This window comes from Alligator sinensis, unplaced genomic scaffold (assembly GCF_000455745.1).
Source record: "Alligator sinensis unplaced genomic scaffold, ASM45574v1 scaffold1907_1, whole genome shotgun sequence".
Lineage (NCBI taxonomy): Eukaryota > Metazoa > Chordata > Crocodylia > Alligatoridae > Alligator > Alligator sinensis.
The window spans coordinates 296,213-301,123 of record NW_005843160.1 but is presented as its reverse complement, the minus strand read 5'-3'; positions in this window follow the sequence as shown (position 1 = coordinate 301,123).

Below are 4,911 nucleotides of genomic sequence, written 5' to 3'. Positions count from 1 at the left end.
CTCGGCACGGCCCCGCGCGCACCCCGTGTACCGCGTGCGCACACGCACACACACGCGCACCCTGCACATGAGCGGAGCTGCAGCCAAGTAGTCGCGCACACACACGCGTGTGCAGCCCCCGGGTATCCTTGTACACTGTGCACAAATACACACACACACCCCACATGAGCGGAGCTGCAGCCCAGAAGTCTAACTCACACACACACACACACACACCCCCCCCCTGCATCTTTATACACACACATACACGCCAAGGCTGTACACAAATACACACACACACCCTCCTGCACATGAGCGGAGCTGCAGCCAAGTAGTTACACACACACACACACACACACACACACGTGTGCACCCCCCAGGTATCCTTGTACACTGTGCACAAATACACCCCCCATGAGCAGAGCTGCAGCCCAGAAGTCACACACACACACACACACACACACACACACACCCCTGCATCTTTATACACACACATACGCGCTGAGGCTGTACCCAAATACACACACACACACACACCCTTCATATGAGAGGAGCTGCAGCCCAGAAGTCACACACGCAGAGTTGCATCTTTATACACACACACACACACACACACACACACACACTGAGGCTGTACACAAATATACACTCCCCCTGCACATGAGAGGAGCTGCAGCCGGGAGGACATGAGAGGAGCAACAACCTAGAAGTGATAGACACACAGACACACACACACATTGAGTCTTTCTGTACACACATGCGCTCTCTACACACACACAGAGCACATGTACTGAGTCTCTACACACACACTGAATCTCCACCCCCTGCACACACTGAGTCCATGCACACACAGTTCACATGCAGAACAGCAGCCCAGAATTCACTCTCTGTCTCTCACACACACACAAACAGTCCAGGTACACAGACACAGACACACACACACACGCATGCATGCACGCTGAGCCCGTACACAAATACACACACACACACACCCTCCACATGAGAGGAGCAGCAACCCAGAAGTCACCCCCCCCACATACATTGAGTCTTTCCACACACATCCACTCTCTACACACACAACACTCAGACTGAGTCTCTGCACACACACTGAGTCTTTCCATGTACACACACACTGAGTCCATACACGCATAGTCCATGCAAACACACAGGGTCCATACACTAATACCCCCCAAAACACACATGCACGCACACACTCACACCTCACATGAGAGGAGCAGCAGCCCAGAATTCACATACACACCCTCAAATACACACGTGCACACACATAGACCCTCACCCAGAGGCGCCTCTCACTCTCTCATGTACGCACAAGCCCAGATTCTCACAGCAGCACGTGCACATGTACATGCCCGGAGGTCACACGTACAGAGCATCCCCGAGTGTGTACACAGTTGTCCAGAACTCACAAGCAGCCCCGTAGAGGCCACACCACACGCTGCGGGAACTCGCAGCTCACAGACAGGGAGACGCACCTGGCTCATAGCCTCACCTGGACCCCAGCCACGGACCCCAACCAGCATGCGACCCACGTTGCTTGCTTTGTCCACGGTGCCATCACCCAGTGGGCTGCGTCCCCTGTGCTCTCAGGAAACCACAAAACCAGAGAAATCCTGCAGGAAGCCTTGCAGATCACCCCAAACTCAGGCCTGCAGCATCTTGGCATTAGAGAGCATATATCCCTCTCTCAGTGGGACAGGTACTAATGCTGCAGTACACACCACAAGCAAATGCACTATATTCCCATCCTAGAAACAGCGAAAGACACCATGGCCCAGGTCCCCGTGGCTGTCTGATAACTTCCTTACGCTGGGGGCAAAGAAGTCAGTTGTTGGCGCTTCGAGAACTTCAAACCATATTTCAGCAGGTAAATAAGGATGGTGTATAGCACCACCACCCCAAATGTCAGGCCACCTTTTTTAAACCCAAGGGGAAGTATTCCCACCTGGAAAGCTTAGGCAAAATAATTTACCCCAATATACTGTTTTTGGCGGTGACACCAAAGCATAAGAGATGATTATCCTCACTGATACATCTTCAAGGCACTTTAGAGATGCTTATTATCAAAACAAGCCCATGGCATGGTAACAAGCCCATGAACTCCTCTCCAGCCAGGGGAAACTAAGACGGAGCAGATGGAAAGAACATGTCCAAAATCTCAGAGGAACCAGAGACCAATTCAGGGGCTTCCGACTCTCAGGCTGCCTTCGATCACTCGACTACACTTTTTTTACCCCAGATAGCAGAGATCCCGGCTCCATTTAACTTCCTTCTTAAGAGCGAGAAACAAAACATCAGTTGATTTAGGCACCGTCACAGAGGGTAGAAGCAATTAAACACCAAAAAGGCATGTGTGACTCCGTATGGATTTGTGGGTATGTATCTGTGCATGTGGGAGGCACAGTCACACACTGTATTGTTGCCTCCAGTACATCCTGTAAACATGTCAAATGCTCTAGAAATTTGGGTTTCCTCAATGTTTGCAAAAAATGGGTCAGGCCTCATTCTCACAAAAAACAAACCCCTTTGTGCAGAAAACAGCCCTTGTGTAAATGATAATCTGCCTTAAGTAGTATGAAAGGTGTGGCTGCAGCAGCAGTACGGTCACGCTGTGTGTACGTGTGGGCAGAAATGAGTGAGGAGGAAGTGGAGATGGGGGAGTCTTCCAGACAATTGCCTGCTGGAAGCCAGAGCAGCAGTTTGAGCGAGGGAGACCTCGCCGGCCCTGGATTTTTGCAAGGATGGTTTCGAGCAGCTCCTGGATTTGAGACACGAGATCCCTTGCAGCTAACTTGAGAGTGGCTTCCCATTTCAGGTATTTAGCAAGGAAGGGAGTCTGCTTTTATAATGACTGATTATTATTCATATTACAGTAGCGCCTGGGAATCCTAGTCCTAGTCAGGCCTGCCAGCATTAAACGAACAAGACTTCCTTGTGTTAGCCTCAGAATCTGTAGATTCATGTTTAATGGTCAAAACCGACCTGAAACTTTTTAAACTGCTAAATCAAAACCTCAGAGAAGGGAAGACCTGGTGGCCTGAGACTGGGTAGATCTTAAGCCCCAGCTTTGCCACAGGTGCTGTGGGTGACCTTAGATCAGCACTATCTTGCTGTGTGTTGGTGCCACCTTGGGAAAACAGCAAGATTTCCTTTGTTCGCTTTGCAAACTCTTCAGGGCAGGCCCTGGTGCTCACTAGTCATGTCAATAGTGCCTCAAGATCAATATGGCCCCAGTCTCAGGTGGAACATCAAGGCAACTCCCTAATACAAATAATTAGCAAGGACCTGATGCAGGCATGGTTGAAGTAAATGCAAAGATTCCCATTGACACCACTGGGATTTGGAGTGGGCTCTAAGGGAGAGGTTTCATGAAGAATACTTGTACCCCAACACTGGGCCTCCCCAGTGCTAAAGGTAGGAGCAAATTCCCACATTTCCATTAAAGCAGCTCCTCATTTGTTGACGCTCTTGGCTGTTAATCTGTTATGCCTTGTTACTCCCTAAATTACTCTGGTTGAGATCCAGCGGCTGCTCGACTCCATGATGTCAATGGGGAAGAGCTGGCTCTGTTAATTAAGCAGTAAGAAGCAGGCCTGGGTCCTTCCAAGCCATTGCAAGTCTCAGTTCAGGAACTTAAGAGTTCACACTCATTAGCTCAGCCATGATTGTGCACAATGGAGATGGCTCCTTGAGTTGTAACATGACTTCAGCGGACCTCTAAAACACCCCACCGCACAAACCTGCTGTGTCAGAGTGTGCAGTGAGTCCCCAGTGCTCTGGAAATGGACTCATTTGTTGGTATTCAGTCCCACTCATTTGTTGAGTTTTCAGGCCCGTAATAAAATTTCAGACTATTGGGATTCAGCTGCTTCTTTCTTAGCAACTGTTTCTTCTCCTTCTTTTTTTAATGAGCTGAGTCTCTCTGGAATGAATGTGCAAAGAATTTGTATGGTGCAGAGGAATGGAGCAGTGCCCAGGAACTTGATTTACCTTCTACAAGATTCAGTGGGGTTTTTTGCAAGGCGTCTGTGATTATTGGATAGAGTTTATAGTAGGTCAGCTTGGATGAGCCCTGCAGATGTTTTGAAACTAGGGTGGAGTGGCTCAAAGAGCATTGTGATGAATAGGGGGAGGAAAGAAGGAAAAGCTAATGTGGATAAAATAGCAGCTCATCCCATTCATTTTTCCTCCATTTTAGAAGCAAATGCTAGCAGATTTGATAAAACAACCCCCCCCCCCCCCAAAAAAAATTTAAAAAAAAATTTAAAAATGGAGGGAGGTGGGGAAGCGTCTCAACGAAGAAGACAAAGCAGCAAAATGGGGAAAGTGGAGAGGAGCAGAAATGGAGCAGGAGAGAAAGGAAGAACTGCATTCTTAGCAGCCAAGAGCTGCATGACTGGCAAACCCTGTTTGCTGAGATGCTGTATAGCCCATGCTTGGAGAACTACTGGCTCTATGAAGCACTTGTGTGTAGTCATGGGTCCGTAAAGATTTCACTTGAGCTAGTGAATGGACTGGCTGTAAAGGGGAGTAGAGTTCAAGGCATAGTGGTCCTGATTCTGGACCCAGAGGCTTACAAGGGAGGTAGCATGAATTCGGTGTAAATGGACTGCCCCCTCTGCCCCTTCTGCACCACAACACAGACCTCAGCCAGTGGATTTAAAGGAATATCTATCTCCATTTGCTGGTAGCAGGACTTGGCTATTGTCTACTAGTGCTTCAGCCCCCCTGCTAGCAGGGGTTACACGAAGAGTCCCACTTCCAGGCTGTGTTTATTTCTGCTGTGGAGCCTTTAGAAAGGCAAGGAAATAACCTCATAGCAGATAGCAGAACATCAGATAACGAAATGAGAGTCTGAGCTGCAGGATGACTTTGGCAGGTCCTCTTATGCTAATCAGCTCTCTGCTCTTTTTC